The 23,867-nt window shown below is 32.2% G+C and overlaps 1 protein-coding gene across 1 annotated transcript in view; it reads right to left on the reverse strand.

The window, feature by feature from the left end:
* The window catches only part of LOC142223212 (uncharacterized), a 284,670-nt gene that overhangs the window by 249,959 nt on the left and 10,844 nt on the right, over positions 1–23,867 (reverse strand). The window lies entirely within an intron of this gene.

A 23,867-nucleotide genomic window follows, 5' to 3' on the forward strand; every position in this document is an offset into this window, starting at 1 on the left:
TCAGACTAGATAAAATGATCCTCATCGGAAGAATACTCGGTGATCATTTTGCCATAGTTAAAACCTATGGTCTTATATTAAAGAAACCTGCCAAATTCTATTCTTTTCTAAGTCGAAGCCCTTCCCGTTAGTGGCATGCGAATCCCTCACTGATGTAGAACATGATTTACATCTGCAGAAACTGTCCAATTCTATTGATGAATAATCCCTTCCTTAGTAGCATGTGAACCCTATACACAGAAAAAATACACGAAAATTTTTCTAATTATAAGACTTTAATTAGAAACTTTTTCGTGAATTTTTTTCGGTGTATAGGGTTCACATGCTACTAAGGAAGGGATTCTTCATCAATAGAATTGCACAGTTTTTGCATTGAATCTTAAAAATATTCAATAAAAATTTAATTGATTCAACAAATTTTTTAATTGAAAGAAAAATCAATCACAAAAATTTATAGTATCAACTAATTTTTTAGTTGAATCAATTATTTTTTTTTTTAATTTATACTATCATTTCTGTGATTGAAGACATTTCAATTAAAAACTTAATTGGATCAATTAATTTCGTGATTGAATCAGAAAAAACAAGTATATACGGCTGTAAGTTCGGATTGCGTAGAAACTTCTAAAAACTGTCATCCACAAATTTCAACTCACTCGGATGAAATTTGCTCCTCCAAGAGGCTCCAAAACCAAATCTCGGGATCGGTTTATGTGGGGGCCATAATTGATAATGGACTGATATGGACCACTTTTGGCATGGTTGTTAAATATCATATACTACCACCACGCACCAAATTTCAACCAGATCGGATGAATTTTGCTTCTCCAAAAGGCACCGGAGGTCAAATCAGGCGATCGGTTTATATGGGAGCTATATATAATTATGGACTGATATGAACCAATTCCTGACTGGTTGTTGGATACCATATACTAACATCAAAAATTTCAACCGAATGGGAAGAATTTTGCTCTTCCATGGTGCTCCGGAGGTCAAATCTGGGGATCGGTTTATATGGGGCCTATATATAATTATGGACCGATATCGACCAATTTTTGCATGGGTGTTTGAGGACATATATTAACATCACGTACCAAATTTCAATTGAATCAGATGAATTCTGGTCTTCCAAGAGGCTCCGGAGGTCAAATCTGGCGATCGGTTTATATGGGGGCTATATATAATTAGGGACCGATATAGACCAATTTTTGCATGGTCATTAGAGACCATCATACTAACATCATGTACCAAATTTCAGCCGGATCGGATGAAAATTGCTTCTCTTAGACGCTCCGCAAGCCAAATCGGGGGATCGGTTTATATGGGGGCTATATATAATTATGGACCTATATGGCCCATTTGCAATACCATCCGACCTACATCAATAACAACTACTTGTGCCAAGTTTCAAGTCGATAGCTTATTTCGTTCGGAAGTTAGCGTGATTTCAACAGACGGACGGACATGCTCAGATCGACTCAGAATTGCACCACCACCCAGAATATATATACTTTATGGGGTCTTAGATCAGTATTTCGATGTGTTACAAACGGAATGACAAAGTTAATATACCCACCATCCTATGGTGGAGGGTATAAAAATTGTACGACCGACATTTTTTTGGTAGAATATGAATCATTGTTCCCTGAGAACAAAGTGGATGACCTATCCACAAAACCTCAAAAATTTCGTTATTCTACGACGTGTACCCGTCATATTCTTCAATTTTGAGTATAAATAACCTAGAAATCACCAAGATTATAGAAACTCATATTTCACTTTCAGAAAACTTTGTGATGTGATAGTGGATACACATAGGTGGTGATATCTTAAACGCCAGGAACGAGTTGTTGTCTGGGGTCCACTAGCAGCTTTAGCTATAGTACTAGGTTACGTTAGATTAGGTATAGAGATAGCCCGTTTTTTAAGGCTCACTAAGATTATTCGTTACTTTTTTTTAAATTTAGCTCAATGACTAACTCTCATTTTTAACTACAGGTAAAATCCGCAACATCTGATAAGTTAAACTGAGGATCGCATTTAAATGGCAATTCAAAGCCTCCGATGAAAACTAAAGTCCCGTTATTTAAATTGAAAACTAAAATTCCAGTTTGATCAGCAGACTCTGTACTATCTGTACTTGAACTGCATACTTATGTGGCAGCGTTTGGTAATCAGTAAGAAGCCTTGTTCTTTAAACAGCAGATCGAAGACCCAGTTTTCGGAATACAAGTCAAAAACTCCGTTTTCTAAATGCGGGAGAAATGTTCATTATGTGAAGTACAGAGTTAAGCCACTAGAAGGATAGAAACCTAGCTAGTAGAAATAAAAATCGTAGTCTTGCTGTTTGAATTGCATTCTTCACTGTATGAAGTGTCCAGTTCATATCACAATTTTGATATTTGACCATCAATTAATTTGTCCTGTTTAGAGCACGTCAAATTCAATTGACATCAAGTCAAAGCCTATAATCTCTATTCACTACTTCTTCTAGTTAAATCTGTTGAAGATCTAACAAGTTTTATTAAAACCAATCTCTTTTACTCCAATGACAGTTTTTGTTTCTTTAACATAATTAAATTTTTGCATTTCATCTCTAAATCGCATAGATTTAAGGAATAAACCAACCATAATGCCCATTAATTGAAGAAAATCTTTTTACGTTGTTTTTCCAACAAACTTTTGATTTTCATTCTTTTACCCTCGATTTTTTCCGTTCTCTGTCAAAGTTCTGCGGAACAACAAATTTAAATTTAATAAAACCGCTTACCATAATAGTGGCCCAAAAGCTAGCCATTTAAATGCTAAGCGAAAGGCAAAGGAAATGGAAAAGATAGATTTGGCGGATAGGAGGTGATTTAAATCCATCAGAGTTCTTCAAATAACGCTAACTCACAAAAAACAAAAAAGACCAAAAAACGGAAACAATAAAAATTCGCTTAAATAAGCAACCATGACTTGTAAAACAGATTATCACAAAAATAAATGATGACGAGAGGTGGCTTTCAAATAGCTTTTGCCCGGGGTTAAAGAAAAAAACTCTTCCATCCCTTTGCCATTGAGACTTTGGCAATAATGCTAGAGACCAGAGACTAAAACAACAAAATCAAGAGAAACCAATATAAACGATAACGTCGAAAACGTCAATGAAACGAACAATATCGCTTTGACTATGAGGACATCGACAAGGAAAAGTACTCCTTTGGAAAACAATAAATCTTTGAGCTTGGCGAAAAGTCAGTAAAGACAACTGATAACCATTTATGACAAGCAGCCAAAGACCAGAGATAACCCCGGGCACCACCCCACCACCATGCACAGTTATGTCCATGGAATGTCATGAAAACGATATTACAAATTCCCCACTGAGAATGATGTGAAATACATTGCTTTCATAATCTCCATGACATAGTGAAAAAATAAAACAATGTTTGAATATATTTTTGCTAAAAATAAACATTTCGTTTAGAAAAAAAAACAAAAAAAACATAACTTCATAAACTTCATATTTCTATTTATATAAAATATGATGTTGAAAAATCCCATGTAATTTGAATCTCATAAAAGAATTACATTTAATAAAATTTCGTAAAATTTAAATTTAAAATCCATCTATATTTAATTTTAAAAATTCTCTACATTTGATTACTAAAATCTATTCACATTTTTTCTGAGTGTTTGCAACATCATTAGAATGAGTCTATGAAGAGCGAATAGCAAATGGCTACAAAAGCTATTGCCACAAAAAAAAAGAACAAATACAACTGACACGCACATTAGCGAACCATCAAAAATCCAAGAAGAAAAGGCAATATCAATATTTCAATTACTACTCTCCCCCTCCCACTATCCCACTACATCAAACGGGGAAGAGAACACACTTACTTACTAAATGAGTGGGGAAACGTGGAAAACATTCAACCAACAAGAACAAATCACATCTCAATTGAACACATCGCAACGTGGATAGCATTCATTCATAGATAGAAGTAACATTGTCATGAGTTTGCTCAATGGTGGAAGGAAGGAAGGAAGCTTCTGATGAATTTTGATTCCCTAAAATCTGTAGATTATTATTTTATAGCTTTTGGGGATTTATTGTTTTTGACTGATGTGTCACAGTGCCTGGAACATAATCTGTTTCAAATGTATGTGGGGTAAATTGTAAATCGTATTAATGAGGAGGATAGTACAACCTCAATGGGTCAGGAGGTGATTTTTGTTTCCGTCTATGTTAAACGGATATACAAATTAAGTTCAATTGTATGTATGTATAAGAGGATTTATTTAAATAAATCTAAAACAACTTACTTAACAAGATATCTACAAGAATGGAAAACATTATTTGAAAGCCTTAATTGTTTTAAGTGCTTTCCTCAAATGCTGTGGAAGTATGCCACTATAGATATCATGAAATTAAAACACTGTGATTTAAATTGAAATCACAAGATAATACGCGTCTTTTTCGAGCTGGGTCCACAGCTGGACCAAAGCCTCTAAAGACATTACTCTTCGTCGATTTACTATTATTGTGATTTGTAATTTGTTCAATAAGGTGAAGACTGTCTATTGCAACATTGTAAAGTAAATGTGTAGATTGATCTCCTCCTTTGAATGGTGATATTTTCGCTATTAACTTTGTAGGAAACACTGGTTTAAATCTAGACCGATTTAGAAAATTTGTTTTTATACCCTTCACCATAGGATGGCCGGTATATTAACTTTGTCATTCCGTTTGTAACACATCGAAATATTGTTCTAAGACCCCATAAAGTATAAATATTCTGGGTCGTGGTGAAATTCTGAGTCGATCTAAGCATGTCCGTCCGTCCGTCTGTTGAAATCTCGTTAACTTTCGAACGAAACAAGCTATCAACTTGAAACTTGGCACAAGTAGTTGTTATTGATGTAGGTCGGATGGTGTTGCAAATGGGCCATATCGGTCCACTTTTACGTATAGCCCCCATATAAACGGACCCCCAAATTTGGCTTGCGAGGCCTCTAAGAGAAGCAAATTTCATCCGATCCGGCTGAAATTTTGTACATGGTGTTGGTATTTGGTCTATAACAACAACAACAAAAACTTGGTACATGGTGCTGGTATTTGGTCTATAACAACCATGCAAAAATTAGTCCACGTCGGTCCATAATTATATATAGCCTCCATATAAACCGATCCCCAGATTTGACTTGTGGAGCCTCACATTGAAGCAAATTTTATCCGATCTTGCTGAAATTTGGTACATGGTGTTGGTATATGGTCTCTAACAACTATGCAAAAATTGGTCCGCATCGGTCCATAATTATATATAGCCTCCATATAAACCGATCCCCAGATTTGGCTTGCAAAGTCTCTAAGAGAAGCAAATTTCATCCAATCCGGTCAAAATTTGGAACATGGTGTTAGTACATGGTCTCTAATAACCGTGCCAGAATTGGTCCATATCGGTCCATAATTATATATAGTCCCCATACAAACCGTTCTCCAGATTTGACTTCCGGAGCCTGTTGGAGGAGCACACTCAAAAAAAAGTGAACTAACTATTTCACTAAAGCCAATTTTACTATATTTTAGTTCATGAACTTATTATATTTGGTAAAAGTTTCATTTACTCTAATAATTTTTTGCGTACTTTAGTTTAATGAACTAAAAGACAGGAAAAAATTATACACAAGTTAAGGATAGAGATTTACTAAATTCGTATTTGTCATAAAATAGTTCATTATTTCTTCAAATTTGTAAATTTGACTACAAAAATGTCCATCATGAACTTCGTTCGTCACTAAAGACATTCTTGCAATTTTGAACTCCAATTTTTTCCTTCAAACTACAAAATTTTCTTTAAAAAGTGAAAAAAATTATTTATGTCTAATAAAATTTCTATAATTTGTCGAAAAATATTTACTTATTTTTGTGATATCGGAGCGATGTCAGCACTTGTAATACTATTTAGTTAAAAATTTGTAAATATATTCAACATTTTCTAAATTAAAAAAAAAATTTCTTCCTGGTGGGTTCACTGTTTTTTCAGTGCAATATTCATCCGATCCGGGTCAAATTTGGAACGTGGAGTTAGTATATGGTCTCTAACATCCATGCAAAAATTGGTCCATATCGGTCTATAATTATATATAGCCGATCTCCAATCACACAAAAATTGGTCCATATCGGTTCATAATCATGGTTGCCACTCGAGCCAAAAATAATCTACCAAAATTTTATTTCTATAGAAAATGTTGTTAAAATTTTATTTCTATAGAAAATTTTGTCAAAATTTTATTTCTACAGAAAATTTTGTAAAAATTTCATTTCTGTAGAAAATTTTGTCAAACTGAATTATATACGTATTTAATCGATCTTTTTTTATTTAATATAGACCACGTATGGACTTACATACAATTTAGAAGACGGTGTTATGAGGTTTTAAGATACTTTGCCATCGGCAAGCGTTACCGCAACTTAAGTAATTTCATTGTGGATGGCAGTGTATAGAAGAAGTTTCTACGCAATGTGTTCTGTCCATGGTGGAGGGTACATAAGCTTCGGCCTGGCCGAACTTACGGCAGTATATACTTGTTTTTTTTTTTTTTTTATTTTCTACAATCTAAAATTTAAATCAGCTAAAAAAATAAAGGAAATATTTAAATCTTACGCCATTTTTATACAATTTCCCAAAATATATTTTATGATTTATCGGTCGATAAAGTTTTCGACTTAGCAGTAACGATTCAACGATAACAAGGAAAATGTGGGAATACGGATATATATATATATATATATATATATATATATATATATATATATATATATATATATATATATATATATATATATATATATATATATATATATATATATATATATATATATATATATATATATATATATATATATATATATATATATATATATATATATATATATATATATATATATATATATATATATATATATATATATATATATATATATATATGGCGGTTTTGTCTTAATGTGAGCCTATTTTGACCAAATTAGGCACACATCGTTGAAATGTTAATTACACTCTCTGTGAAAATTTTCAAGTAAACCGAAGTTAAATTTTGACCTAAAATTTTATTTCTATAGAAAATTTTATCTAAATTTTAAGTCTATATGAAATTTTGTCAAAATTTTATTTCTTGAGGAAATTTGTGAAGTACCTCTTAGTTGGATAGAAATGTTTTGCAAAATCTACCAAACTTCAAAAATTTTAACAAACTTTCAAACTCACAGTGGTTGGTGCTGTATGGAGTTGGCAGCCAATAATACTTCCAGTATAGGTGTCATTGTGAAACTTCGGCCACAGCTTTATAATTATGTCAGTACTATTAATGATAAAATGGAATTGATTGATGACGTTTTGCTATAGCCCCCTATATAGGCCGATCTCCCGATTTTACTTCTTGGGCTTCTAGAAACTGTACTTTCTATCCGATTTGGCTGAAAATTGCAGTCTAAAGGTATTTTAGGATCAAAAGTACGTGTGCTGAAGATGGTGTGTATCGGTCCATGTTTTGGTAAAGTCCCCATATAGACCGATCTCCCAATTTTACTTCTTAGCATTAGCGTAGCTAGACAATTTTCCTAGGGGGGGGCTATAGCCCTCCTAGTTAAACATTTATAGACTGAACTTATAGGTTCAATTAATGTTTTATTTCATAAAAATAAATAAAAGATAGGCATCAAAATAACTCGACAATTAATTTATAATAAAGCAGCAAAAGTAGTTCCACACTTTTCTAAAGGCACAACTTCCGAAAATGTCCTCACAAAGAAGTTAATTATTTTAACTACACAGGAAGTTTTTTACTTCATTTTTTTCATATTTTAATGCGTACATTTTTGTTTTCTTTTTTCAAATTGGTCCAAAAAATTTGTAATAATAAATAAAATGGTACAAATTATTTAAATTTTGCCACAAAAATGCTAAATCCATTGAAAAATCGATAATTTTTGAAAATATTCGAGAGAAAACGTTTTAACCAAGCGTTAGAATGCATTAAAAATCATAAAAAATATAAAAATTATTTATTTGGGAAAATGTCACAAAATTTTTTAATTCACATTCAAACACTGAATTCGGATCACACTGCAAGAAGTGATGCAAATTCATTGCAACGGCTGTTGGAACGGTGGACATTCGTTCTATGACAAGTTCATATTACATTCATCGCTTCTCCGCCAATTTTGCACCACTTCCGGACCCAAAAAGAACATTTTCACTTCTTTTTTGGCGACGCTTTTTTGGAGCATTATTAAGACATTAATTTATGAAAGAATAGTTTCAATATCAATTACTATACCACAGCTTGATTTCATAAATATCAGACTTCAAACAACTGCTACCACAATTCGATTGTGCATGAAAGTCTTTAGCGAAACTTTGTGCGGTTGTATATACTTGTTTAATTCTTATAAAAATGTAAAATCGTAAAGAGGTTTTCAAATTCTGGGGGGGGGTGGCAAAAATTGTTCTGGGGGGTCTAAGCCCCCTCCCCAGAGGCCTTCCTACGCTTATGCTTCTTAGGCTTTTAGAAACCATAGTTTCTATCCGATTTCCCTGAAATTGGAAATATAGAGGTATTTTACGACCACAAATAGGAGTGACGAAAAATTGTGCCTATCGGTCCATGTGTTTATATAGCCACCTTATAGACCGATATCCCGATTTTACTTCTTGGGCTTCTAGAACCCGTATTTTCTATCCGATTTGCCTTAATCTTCACATACAGAGGTATTTAAGATCACAAATAGGTGTAACGAAAATGAGGTGAATCAGCCCATGTGTTGGTATAGCCCACATATAGACCGATCTCTCGATTTTACTCCAAGGAAAGCGTGTTGCCACACTTTTTGACAAACTTCTAACTTTGATGCGATCGACCACTGTGCAACTGTGGCAACTGTACTCATAGGCCGGCTCTAAGCATTTTTGCTAAATAGTACGAATGTGGTATAGACAATATTCCTCTGAAGAATGTTGTTATCCTGTCATAAAAACTAAAATATTCTCATTTTGGTATATCTTTTTTCCTTCAATGCCAGCTATTTACAATTTTTGGAATTGAGTTGATATCTGAGAAATTTTCACATTTAGGGCAGAACAACTCTATATAGAGTAACTGTGATGAAAAAGTACTAAATGGCTCGCGTTCATGCCACGGTGCATTTGACAGTCGAAATGTATAAAAAAAAAAAGTGTAATCGCACGTTTTGTGTTCAGAGAGAAAGCTCATTTTTTGGTCAATGGGTACATAAATAAGTAGAGCTACCAATGCATCCAGAAAAAGTCAAAGGCATCAAATGAATGGTAACGTAACTGTGAATGGTAAGCGCTGACGTGAGATGATCTACAACATTGATTGACCAAAATGCAAGAGCTTGGCTTGCTAAACAGTGCCACATCCCACACAGTACGCGTAACTATGGATATATTGAAAGGCGGGTTCGGTGAATATTTTTATTTGGCGTTCGGGACCGGACTAATTTGGCCACCTAGACCGTGAGTTTTATCGTCATTAGACTGTTTTGTGAGGCTATGTTAAAGCTAATGTCTATACAGACAAGCACTCATTTGTGAGATATTGGGCGAAATGTTGGAAAGAGTATGCCAAAATTGAACCATTTGTGGTGCAGTCGCACTCAACATTTCCAAGAAATAATGTTCCAATATAGCCTCTGTTTGACCTTTCTTATAGGCTAAAGATTTATTATTGTTCTTTGCATTTAACTAAAAAACTCTGAAAGCAGAAAAGATGACTCTTTTAATTCCAAATATGATCAAGTATTTTGTTTATTTACTTAGGTCACTGCGACAATATTAAATATAAATAATTTATTTATTTTCATGTCAAACATCTCCAATATGAAACTTTTTTCATAGGCTTTATATATATTTTTTTGTGTACAGTTAAGATCAAAGGACCCAGATTTTCCCTCTTATTATATGCATATTTATTTATTTTATTTTATTTTTTTTTTTTTGTTTATATAAAACCCAATTTAATTTTAAATTTAATTAAATTGTCAATACCTAATTTAATATTGACTATAAAAATATCTTTTATGAATGATGTCAAAGTACTGTGCATTGTAGCACGCCTACCCTCTTAGACAGCAAGCGGTTATTTCTCAGTCTTTTGAAATACTAGATTGGTAGAAAACATGGAAGCCATCCTCGTTATTGTCTTTCATCCTCTCACTGCTTTGCTAACCCTAAGGCCTATTTAATGAAATTTGATTCGATTTTGATTAATTTTATTCGAATGCTTCATCGGGCATTCTGTTTCAACAAATTGTGTCTATTGACTGTTTCTAAATCCTTATCAGCTTGTTTTGCTTAATTTATGTCTTTTCATTTTTAGATTTTCTAGGAAAGATTTTAATTATGTCAGTAGGTTTGTAAAATGTGGTTTTCCATTCTTTTTTGTTTTGTTTTGGGTTTGTCTTTTTCATTATGGCCCTCACTGTTGGATATTGTTTTCCGTTTTTGGCTACCAATGGCGTTGCCATATTTGTGTCATTATCTTTTTAATTTATGGGATTTTTGTTGTGCTATTGCTACAGTTTCTTGATTTTTTGTTGCATATTTATGGTTTCTTGTTATTATTGCTATGCTACGTTGTTGTTGTTGTTGCTGTTGATATTGTTGTAAACGAAAGCCAATTTAAAAATGGTTAACAACAACAGGTGCTTTTTATGGATATGATAAATAATAGAGGCCACCCAGAGAAGAAGACCAGCTCTTGGTATATTCAGCGGTAATAAATTTTGTATTCATAATATGCCCACCCGGTATGCTACAAATTGCTATAAAATTGGTCTTTGCAAAGAACCAACAGAGGCTATTTGGCCATTTCCCCATATTTTAACTAGGCATGTAGAATATGAGTTATGGGTGGAGGGGCGTGGAGAGAAGGGCAGAACCTACATACTACCATTATAAATAATTGCCCATAATTGAGTCATATGTTGGCGGTATTCTAGGCACCTTGTAAATCGTTTCGAACAAAAGTCAATATATTTTTATTAGTGGTTACATTTGAACTTAAGTTGAATACAAGGGCGCCTGCAAACTTGGACAAATTGCCCAGACATGATATTATTTAATATTCAAAAGAAGGAAGTGAGCAATTTCATTTATAACACCTTATTGTTTGCCATTATTATTATTATTATTTTTTTTTTTTTTCGTTAAATTTGAAGATATGTTTGCAATATTGTTTGAGGTCAGTAATAACGAGATTGGGTTTGCAAGCTTTGGAAATTAAAAAAACATATATTTTGTAAGCTTTTCAAAAGAAAGAAAAAACGGACGTGTGCTTCGATGGTTATTTGAAGCAAAATTTTAAGGGAATAACTTTTAGGTATGAGAAATTCGTCAACTTGTGAATTATTAAAAAGTCCATGAACTCACAAACTAGGATCAAAAATCTAGAATTTAAAATTTCAGTTCGCTAAATTTTGGAGCAGATAAATAAACTGTTTTACTTTATCGGGTTTAAATATAGAAGGTATTGTGTTCACATTTATTCAAAGCAATATTTATATTTTATCAGATTCTATCCAAATTCAGTAGTATAAATTAAAAAAAAAAAAAAATATTCTATACATAACTTCATGAAGGTTTTTAAAGGAAGTCCAATTTGCGAACTGCAAATACAGGAAGAGACTAACGGCCGAACGGATAGTAAGGGCAGTGGTATGTACCAATATTTCTGGTATATATATACCCTGATGAAAGAATGCAGCTGCCGAGTCGAGCCGCCGATTTCAGCCACCGCCGACCACTTTTTCCCAGTCAACGCCGTCGCCGAATATGTCGGCTCATCTCGACACAAATTTAGTCCTCTATTAATCAAAAATATTGATATAAATCAGTACATTGTATTAATACCCAACAAAAAAAAGCATCGCCAAAAAAGTAGTGAAAATGTTCTTTTTGGATCCGAAAGTGGTGCAAAATTGGCGCAGAAGCGATGATTTTAACATGGGCTTGTCATAGGACGGATGTCCACCATTTCAACAGCCTGAACACTGAATTTACATCACTTCTTAAGGTGTGATGCGAATCCAGTGATTTGGATGTGAATAAAGAAATTTTGTGATATTTTGACGAATAAGTTATTTTTTAAAATTTTTTATCATTTTTAATATATTATAACGCTGGTCTGGAACGATTGACACCAAATATTTTCAAAAATTTGCAATTTTTCTAGAAAGGATTTAGCATTTTTTTCGGCAAAATTTAAATAATTTGCACAATTTTATTAATTTTTAATCTGTTTTTAACTCATTTGATAAAAATATGAATATTAAAATATATGAAAAAAGCGAGATAAAACAAGTAAGGAAAGTCTAAAGTCGGGCGGGTCCGACTATATTATACCCCTCACCACTTTGTAGATCTAAATTTTCGATACCATATCACATCCGTCAAATGTGTTGGGGGCTATATAAAGGTTTGTCCCAAATACATACATTTAAATATCACTCGATCTGGACAGAATTTGATAGACTTCTACAAAATCTATAGACTCAAAATTTAAGTCGGCTAATGCACTAGGGTGGAACACAATGTTAGTAAAAAACAAGTAAGGAAAGTCTAAAGTAGGGCGGGGCCGACTATATTATACCCTGCACCACTTTGTAGATCTAAATTTTCGATACCATATCACATCCGTCAAATATGTTGGGGGCTATATATAAAGGTTTGTCCCAAATACATACATTTAAATAGCACTCGATCTGAACAGAATTTGATAGACTTCTACAAAATCTATAGACTCAAAATTTAAGTCGGCTAATGCACTAGGGTGGAACACAATTTTAGTAAAAAAATATGGTAAACGTTTAAATCTGAAGCAATATTAAGGAAACTTCGAAAAAGTTTATTTATGATTTATCGCTCGATATATATGCATTAGAAGTTTAGTAAAATTAGAGTCATTTTTACAACTTTTCGACTAAGCAGTGGCGATTTTACAAGGAAAATGTTGGTATTTTGACCATTTTTGTCGAAATCAGAAAAACATATATATGGGAGCTATATCTAAATCTGAATCGATTTCACCCAAATTTGACACGCATAGCAATAATGCTAATTCTACTCCCTGTGCAAAATTTCAACCAAATTGGGGTAAAACTCTGGCTTCTGGGACCGTATTAGTCCATATCGGGCGAAAGATATATGGGAGCTATATCTAAATCTGAACCGATTTCAATAAATCTTGGCGCACTTGACTACAGTACTAATTGTTCTTCTTGTGCAAAATTTTAAGCAAATTAGGTTAAAACTCTGGCTTCTGGGGCCATATAAGTCAATATCGGGCGAAATATATATATGGGAGCTATATCTAAATCTGAACCGATTTCTTTCAAAATCAATAGGGATCTATTCTGAGCCAAAACACATACTTGTGCCAAATTTGAAGTCGATTGGAATAAAACTGCAACCTAGACTTTGATTACAAAAATGTGTTCACGGACAGACGGACAGACGGACATCGCTATATCGACTCAAGAGCCCACCCTGAGCCTTTTTGCCAAAGACACCATGTGTCTATTTCGTCTCCTTCTGGGTGTTGCAAACATATGCACTAACTTATAATACCCTGTTCCACAGTGTGGAGCAGGGTATAATTATCTGCCGCCGAATAGACAAATTTATATCGGCTTAGCCGTCTAGCCGCAGGAGGAAAAATTTTAGTTTCAGCCACCGCCGGCAAAAATGGGTCGACTTCATTCTCTGATTCTGATCCTATAGAGTATCTGACAAACACTACGAGGTCTATTAAACAGAATAAGTAGTTTGGAAAAATCTTTATTCATTTTTCTAAATCAATTGCATTCACTTCAAGCAAATCCCCTCTTGAAAAAATACCTTTATGACAATGTTTTCTCCTACAAACATAACAAACGCTTTCCCCGGGGTGGTATTTTTGGAGTAGCCAGAAATCATACGGAGCCAACATAAACTTGCTTCTCAGTTTCATATACACATATATTATAGACTTTGAACTTCTGTTTATACCACATTTGAAGGCACATATTTGGTGTTAATTCACTTACTAATTTACAGAAATATCAAATTTACTCCTGGTGAAAAACTTTCAATTTCTTCATTAAACTTTGCAAACATTCAGCAACATCAAAGTTCATTAAACAACCATTATTTTCATAATTCATTCATGCTTCCATTCATCCATCATGCATGGCGGATACAGTGTCTGACTATGACTATGCTGATGTTTTTTTTTTTTTTTTTATATATGCGAGTATGTGGGTGTGTGTATATGTGTATGTGTTAGTAAGTGAGTGAATGAGCAATGATTTTAGTCCTATAATTCATCCCAACCCACAATCAAGTTAACAAACTCCACAACTGCAAACAATTCAAGAATTCAGCCCAAACAATTAACGCAACTTTTTGTTAAGGAACCATTCTTCGGTTAGTGGGAAGTTCTCTAATACACGCACAGTACATATAGCATAGGCCCTACTGTGTCTTTTTGTATAAAGTCCAACCAGCAAACGTTCAACAAGGATAATAGGCAGTGTAAATGTGTGAAAATACTTTTGTGAAATGTAGACACTGAGCGGAACAGAAATCGTCGTTCAAAGGAAACACAGCTGTCATATGCCATTGCCGGCGGAAATGAAAACATGCCATGAAGTAAAGGAGGTAGACGGCAATGCTATGATGATTGGACAGACCAAGCGGGAAGAAGGCCTGCAAACAAAGGGCAAAAGTTGTCATAATAAGAAAACATAAGCCAAATGTTAATATTTAATAATATAACTTGTAACTTCACACATATGAAAAAATCAAGATCCTTGTATGTATGTATATGTGAATATGTACAATATATTTGGGGAAAATTGAAGTGGACCGAAGATTTTTCTATCCAGCAGAATATAGCTGCATTAATCCATTTATTATCATTTCCCCGCAACCCGAACTAAACAAACAAGCTCCAAAGGAAGTAGTATACACATTTTTTTTGTAAATTCAATCACGAAATTAATTGATCCAATTAATTTTTTTAACTGAAATATCTTCAATCACAAAATGATAGCATTAATCACAGTTTTAATTGGGCATAAAAAATACTTGATTCAAAAATTGTTTCCCTTGTAATTGTTTATTTGATTCAATTAAAAATTTACTTGGTATTGATTGCAAAACTCAATTAATCTTTTAATTAAAAACGTAACAGTTGCAATTTCTTTCTAACTTTGTGTTTCTAGTTTGATTAAAAACTTGATTGTTGCAAATAAATTATTAATTAAAAATTAAAAAAGAAGAATTCCATCACTTTATCAACGAGCATAGTCTTCCGAGTTCGATTAAAAAGTTAATTACATCAAATAATTTTTTTAATAATAATATAAAAATTTTCAATAATTGAATTAATTCAATGTTTCTATCTTGATTAAAAGGTTAATTGTATCAACTAATTTATTAATTAAAAACATTTTAAACTTCAATCATCTTTTTAATTGGTATAATTTTGGGGATATTTTTTTCTGTGTAGGAAGGGCTTGAGGCCTCAAACCATTCCTACGTCCAGCTAGGTGAATCAGCTCTAAGGAAATAGTAATTCTGTATCCAGTTTTATATTCAGTAACAATCTGTGGAACTTGCTGTCATCGAATTTACAATTAGCAACACTAAACTTTCAAAATAAAAAATAAATAATTTCTTAAATTCACATTAAATAAACAAAAAATAAGGTTTGTATTATTTTTTATACATTTATTAATATTTTAAATTTTTTTATACCCACCACCATAGAATGGTGATGGGGGTATAATAAGTTTGTCATTCCGTTTGTAACACATGGAAATATCGATTTCCGACTATATAAAGTATATATATTCTTGATCAGGGAGAAATTCTAAGACGATATAACGATGTCCGTCTGTCTGCTGTAATCACGCTACAGTCTTCAATAATGAAGCAATCGTGCTAAAATTTTGCACAAACTCGTCTTTTGCCTGCAGGCAGGTCAAGTTCGAAGGTGGCCTATATCGGTCCAGGTTTTGATATAGTCCCCATATACACCGACCTCCCGATTTGGGGTCTTGGGCTTAAATAATTCGTAGTTTTTATCCAATTTGCCTGAAATTTGAAATCGAGAGGTATTCTATGACCATAAAGAGGTGTGCCAAAAATGGTGAGTATCGGTCCATGTTTTGGTATAGCCCCCATATAGACCGATCTCCCGATTTTATTTCTTGGGATTATAGAAACAGCAGTTTTTATTCAATTTACTTGAAATTGGAAATCTAAAGGTATTGTAGGACTACAAATACGTGTGTCAAAAATTGTGAGTATCGGTCCCTATTTTGGTATAGCCTCCATATAGACCGATCTCCCGATTTTACTTCTTGGGCTTATAGAAACCGCAGTTTTCATCCAATTTACCTGAAATTGGAAATCGAGAGGTACTTTAGAACCGTAAAGAGGTGTGCCAAAAATGGTGAGCATCGGTCCATGTTTTGGTATGGTCCCCATATAAACCGACCTCCCGATTTGGGGTCTTGGGCTTATAGAAACCGTAGTTTTTATCCAATTTGCCTGAAATTGAAAATCTAGAGGTACTTGAGGACCATCAAAAGGTGTGCCAAAAATGGTCCGCATCGTTCCATGTTTTGGTATAGCCCCCATATAGACCTATATCCCGATTTTACTTCTTGGGCTTCTAGAATCCGAAGTTGTCATCCAATTTGCCTGAAATTGGAAATCTAGAGGTATTTTCGGGCCATAAAGAGGTGTGCCGAAAACGATGAGTATCGGTCCATATTTTAGTATAGCCCCCATAAAAACGATCTCCCGATTTAACTCCTTGGATTTCTAGAAACCGTAGTTTTTATCCGATTTACCTGAAATTGTAAATATTCTGGTATTTTAGGCTCACAAAAACGTGTATCGGATTAAGTTTTTATCGGTCCATTTGGTAATGCCTCCATATATACCGACTTCACTTCTTGAGGGTATGGAAGGCGCAATGATCATGAAAATTGCTTGAAACTCAATGTAAAATTTCCAGATTTTATTTCTCGGGTGAAAATCTACAGATTTAAGATTTCAAATCAAGACGTTATTTTATAATTTTCTTGCACACTTACAAGAGATGTTAATGATTCCTCTTAAACTCAAACAAAAATGGTTCTTATAAATCCAGAATCTGATATAGGCCTCATAGGTGAAATCTTTAAATTTATCTTCGGGAAGTGTCCTCAAGCCCTCCTGAAATTTCAAAGGAAACCCTAATATTTGGTTTATGGTGGTGGGTACTTAAGATTCGGCCCGGCCGAACTTACTGCTGTATATACTTCTTTTGTACTAATATATATATTTTTTTAAACTAATATTTTATGTAGTTTTTTTTTTTTAATTTAAGATTATTTTCATTATTTTGTGACAAACATATATTATGTATCACAACACAGAAAAAATAGCACCGAAATATTTCAAATTAAAAAGATAATTGAAGCTGAAAACTTTTTCAATTAAATAAAAAAAAATAAATACCATTAACTTTTTAATTAAACTAGAAATATTACGTCAAGTAGGTGATTGAAAATTTTTAAATTTGTATTTAAAAACTAATAATTGATATAATTAAAATTAGTTAATTTTTGAAATCAACTTTAATTACATTTTTAATTTGATCAATTAAAAAATTAATTGATTTTTGCAATAAAATTTAATTAAATCAATTAAAAAAAAACTAAAATTTTCAAATCAAATCATTTAATTTTTTAATCTAATATTTTTGTATGCACAATCAAAACTGTGATTGATAATATCATTTTCGTGATTGAAGACAATTCAATTAAAATGTTAATTGGATCAATTAATTTCGTGATAGAATCAGAATTTTTTTGTGAACTTTAAACTAGCACTGTCTGAATCTTGTTGTGCTGGTTTTTTAAATAAATTAAATAAATAAATAGAACGAATAAATATTTCCTAACATAACCGTTTTTCTTAAAATTTTCTTAAATATTATTTGCTTTCAGTAACACCCTTATACACTCAATCACTTCATATTCATTTACTTTTTTCTACATAGAAAATTTCATACAAACACATGCTAAAGATTGAAACGAAAAGTGATTACAAATAAACACATAAATCTTAAATTGTTGAAAATAATTGCGAAAAAAGGTAAAGGAAATGCAAAAACCAAGAACATACGGAAATATTTTGGTTTTAAATTATACGTTTTCGTTTCCTTCTTTGGGCCTTATTACCGCTACTAGGAATCCTGTTCTTATTTTAGGCTTATTTATGTTTCATTCATGAGTGTGGGTAAGTGAGTGAGCGAATGGGTATGTGAATGTTTTGTTTGGTTTGAACGCGTTTATATACTTCAGACTATATATGCAGACCTTTTTTTGTAGAAAATAATTTTGTTCTCGTTATTCTTGAAAAGAAACGTGTAAAGAAAATGTTCATTTCCTTTAAGTTTAAGATTGTTGCTGTTTATGTTGCCATTTCATTCATATTTGCTTCCACTCAGTTTTGTGTACAATTGTGTGCGTTTACATTTCTCTCCGTTTTAAGCCTAAAATACTGGGGCTTTTAAAAAGAACGTGGTCGAGTGTAAATGCAAATACCAACAACATAACACATTCGCTTAAAATTACAAATGCTCATACTGACATGGCCAATATATTTCTGTATACATATATACATACATCTATGTAGAGAACTAAAGTTGCGATTGTATATTGGGATTGATCGATTATATTGGCATTGTTAGTATCATCTCACATACACATGCCTTGATTTTCACCAATGATACTAACAAAGTTATATATGATTACACTCAGAGAAGGAATATGATACCCCCCAAAAAACATGTTTCAACAGCAAAATGTTATTTTTGGACGGTGAACATGCAACATTTTTGTTGCTAATATTTTGTTTTCTCGGCAAACATATACATGGTAACCGAAATCATATGCATAATTTTTGGAGAACAAAACATTGTTGCGACAAACATGTTACATGTTCCCCTTCCAAAAAAAAAAAATGTTGATCTTGAAACATGTTTGAGATGATCATATTCCTTCTCTGTGTGTATCATCAATTTTATTACAGAAACAGCCCAATGTACACAGATGTGAGTATGTTAGTTGGGCTAACATTTATGGCCAAGTTTTAACCCAGTTTGCCATTGCCATTGTTTGCTAAATCACACCTCTCTAAGAGACTTTTTCTTTATTTAGTTTTTGTTCTACACCGTTTTTCGTATATTACACATAAGAGTTGAATATATTTTCCTTTTTTTTGTTATTAATCTCCAATATAAAGTTAGGCCGTGTGAAAACTTTGTCGAGGCCTGGATAAAGAGGAAGGTCTTAATATGAAATAAAATGTGAACATCCCAGCAAAAAAAAGCGTCACCAAAAAAGTAACGAAAATGTTATTTTTGGATCCGGATGTGGTGCAAGATTGAAGCAGAAGCCATGAATTTAACATGGGCTTGTCATAGGACGGAAGTCCTCCATTTCAACAGCCGTTGCACTGAATTTGCATCACTTCTTTAGGTGTGATCCGAATTCAATGTTTTGGATGTCAATTAAAAAATTCTGTGATATTTTGTCAAATAAATAATTTTTATAATTTTTTATTATTTTTAATGTCGAAAATGTTTCACCTCAAATATTTTCAAAAATTCCCAATTTTTTCAGATTGGATTTAGCATGTTTTTCGAAAAAATTTAAATGATTTGTACCATTTTATGAATTCTTACTCTGGTTTTAACCTATTTGGAAAAAGTTAAAATTACCCATTAAAAGAATGAAAAAACCAAGTTATCAAAAATTGTATTAAAAGAACTTCCTAGGTAGTTAAAATAAAGAACATCATTGGGAGTGCATCTTCTGGAAGCGCGTTCACTGAAAAAATATTATCGTGAGGTCAAAGATTCCATGTCTTTAAAATAAGAATGCAAATTTTTCTTAGCATAGAAGACGTATTTCTCTAATATAAACTTTTTTTCCTTGTCCAAAAGTCGATAAACTTTTCAATGAAGTCGTAATGTCTTTATAATTAAGTGATTTGACTTAAAAATGCGTATCATAACATGAAAGAAAAAATGTTTGGGCTAAGGTCAACTTGACTTTAATAATTCAGAAAAATTATTTATATTTAATGAAATTGTCTTTAAAGTTGTTGCCTTTTTGCATCTTGACTATAAAGCAAAAAATCGTTCAAATAAAGGACATATTTTTCACAACTTTCTTTTAAGAAGTTTTTTGCTTGAAACATAGCATAATTTCTACTGGATGTCGAGTCCTAATTTGGAAAATAAAGTTGCCGTTAACTCGTTTTTAAAGGACTGCGATAGCATATGAAGAAAAAAAGCTGAGAAAGCGAAAAATTAAAATTTGCTTCCTAGAAGCAAGTACACAAAACCTAAATTTAAAAGAGAATTGTGTCTTAAAAATATCCGTACTTGTATTCTCCGCTTCTTTGGCTCGAAATCAATACCAAATTTTTTAAAGTAAAGACAAAATCTTTGGAACCGAGTATGCTTTTTTTCAGTGTTTAAAGTTGTGCCTTTGGAAGAACTTCCAAATTTTGTTCCTGGGATCATAAATATTGGGATGACATAAGAGTCTTTTGTTTATATCCCAAAACCTATATGTTCAATGTGCAGTAATTATAATTATAATTTAATCTAAAAAAATTATAATTTATTTTAATATAAAATACCCCTTTCTTCTGAATATAACATATTGACTTTGCGTAAACATTCTGTGTTAGATTTGACTACAAAATCATCTTATTAAAATTAAAATATTCAAAATATTACCACTTCGGTGGGTTAAGGTTGAATTACACACCATGCGTCAATCCGTGCGTTGATGGAAGGGTTGGTTTTTTTCTGTTTGCAGCAGACTATTCAAGCTTTTGATTTCAAAGAGAAATTTCAACTCTTCAATCATCAGACGCATTGAACGCATGGTATGTAATTCTACCTTTAAGTTTATCATATCTTATAATTGGTTCTACCCAAGCTAAACTCATTCTTATTTTCTTGCTTAAATCACTTAATCAATACCAACTAAAAAATCTAAAAATATTTCAATATATTGAAAAATATACCTCCATACATCTCTTCAGATAATGTAAAAGTAATCCAATGAACTTTTAACGAGTCATTTACTTATGATAAGTTTCTGTAAAATTATAAAAGTTTTAACGAATTTCATTTTAGTTAACTACAAGAATTATATGAACACTTAAAACTTTCATATCTACGCAACTCATATCACAATATTGGTATCGAATATCAACTCCCACCATATGTCTGGCTAATATCATTGCGTTACGAATATTACCCCCCACCAACGATAGGGAATGAATTGTATTTTAATTTAACTTCAAGGACTCTTGTCTAAAAGTTTGTTCAATGATTTGTTTCATATTTGTTTGGTGCAATTAGAGAGCCAAGGAGAAAGAGCAAGAGTAAAAAATGTCCTTGTTCAATTGTTCATCGTTCAAATTATTGAGTTCATTTCCAGTCATTCATTATTGAAAAAGCTTATACGTTTGTAAGCAACTAAACTTTGCTTCAATTTTGTTGTTTTTTTTTTTTTTTTGGGTACCTTATCATGCCATGCTTATTTAAATGGTCCTTCATTAGCGAACATTAAGTTTGTTGGGTACACGTTCACATACACAATAAGCATTTAAGATCTATTATTTGTATTTGAGATTGAAATCACTAGACTGCGTTCAATGGTCGATAAAGGAACCCATATTCATGTCTCATGTGATAAATCATAGTCCAGCTAATTACATTGGGAATAAAGAATCGAATAATTAATCAAGTGGATAAGTTTTTGTAACTTTAATAAGGTGCACGTGTATATCATCGGATTCATAGGAGCAATAAAAAGATTTTTTACTTAATGAACCTATTATTTTATTAATAATATATTATTATTGGCTAAAATCAGAATATTCATATATTGACGAATCATAAATTTCCCTTTCAAATCATCTTCAAATAATATATTGTTGAATTTCACATAATATTTGTAATTAACTGAACATAGCCTAGCCTACATATTTTATAAGCGTATCTATGTTGTTGTATATTGAAGATCGCTAAATGGTAAATTTAAAGAAGATTGACAAATAAATAAATAAAATAATTATCAATGAGAGGTTCATCTCCTGTGGTATCATAATGGACTGAATAGTCCATAATCGGCTGAATAGTGCAAAAAATAACGCGCTGCCCTTATACCTGACGTATATTGAGCTACACGAGATCGTTGAGATAATACGCATTTTATGTTAAAATATCACGTATTACATATCCCATCAGCTATGCCACAATGAATTTTTATTTTGGACCAAAATTTTTCCAAAATCCGAACAAATCTCGTAATTTTTTAAAGTTATTTCTGTACAAATTTTTGGCAAAATTATTTATTTCTATAGAAAATATTGTTAAAATTTTATTTCTATAGAAATTTTTGTCAAAATTTTATTTCTAGAAAATTCTGTGAAAATTTGATTTCTACAGAAATTTTTCAAAATTTTCTTTCAATAGAAATTTTTGAAAAAATACCAATTTGACGAAAATCGACCAAAATCAACCAAATTCTAGTTGGACCGACCATCGGACCAAATTTAAAAATTAATAATTTTTTGGACCAATTTTGGTACGATCGGACAACCCTGTATCCCATACAACACTTTAGTCATGAAGAATTTGTCGACCGCAGTCACTCATACCGGGCAACAAGCGGAACTGAAAAATCCCCTTTCAGTGCATTGTTTGACATGTAGGACACGAAGATAGCCCCCATTGATCGGAAAGACGAAGTCGTGATCCAATTTGTAAGATGCGCAATTTACAATATATTAAGGACAAATTTCTTTAAATGAATGAAATTTTAATTAAAATAAAGTTTATTATATTTGCTTATAATTTTTTTTATTAAATTTACCACACAAATACTAGAAATTTGCGCCCCTCCGTTGAAGTCGAATGTCTTTGAACTAAGGCAAACATTCCTTACTGTAAAGAAAAACATTTTTGATTTAAAGAGATCGTCCTCAAATTAACTGAAATATTAAATGTTTCGATTTAATATAGGCCTAGACTTATTTTGAGGATTTAGCCTCATTGGTTTAAAGGTTTCTTGGAATTAAGCAAAAATTTTTTACTTTGAAGTATCAGTTATAATTTGGATTTTTAAATTTGTACGCGAATAGCTTTATGAATATGAACGAAATCTCTGTCTTAATTTTAATTTATTGATCCTAGATTCAAAACTACATAGGTAGCTACATAGGTTGGCTCGGAATCAATACCAAAATTTTTAAGGGAAGGTCTTTGAATGCAAGCACACTTTTTTTTAGTATGGCGAAGGATAAAACAATCACAGATCTATACAACGAATAATTTTGGGCCTGCTCAACGATGAATTGAAAAACTAATTAGAGAATGATTAGGCCAATCGATTCTTTCGCGTCCCTAAATTGAAAAATAAATCGATAATTTTCCAAAATTTTTATTTTTGGTTTTTAGGTTAAGTACTTATCGAATTGCCCTCGAATTTAGCATTGTTTGAAAAACTGAAGAAAATGGTTTCTTATCAAAATATTGATAAAGGTTCAAAAAAACAATGTTCAGAGTATTTATGACAGATATTAGGTTTCATTTTCTAGAGCCTCCGGGAAATATTGTTTCAAAATGCTTAAGTTTATTCAAATTTCTCGACCCGAATTTAGGCAGTTTTTTAAATATATCTCCCATAAAAATCGCAGAACGTACAAAGAATTGGAAATACACAGTTGAAT

This window comes from Haematobia irritans, chromosome 2 (assembly GCF_050003625.1).
Source record: "Haematobia irritans isolate KBUSLIRL chromosome 2, ASM5000362v1, whole genome shotgun sequence".
NCBI lineage: Eukaryota > Metazoa > Arthropoda > Insecta > Diptera > Muscidae > Haematobia > Haematobia irritans.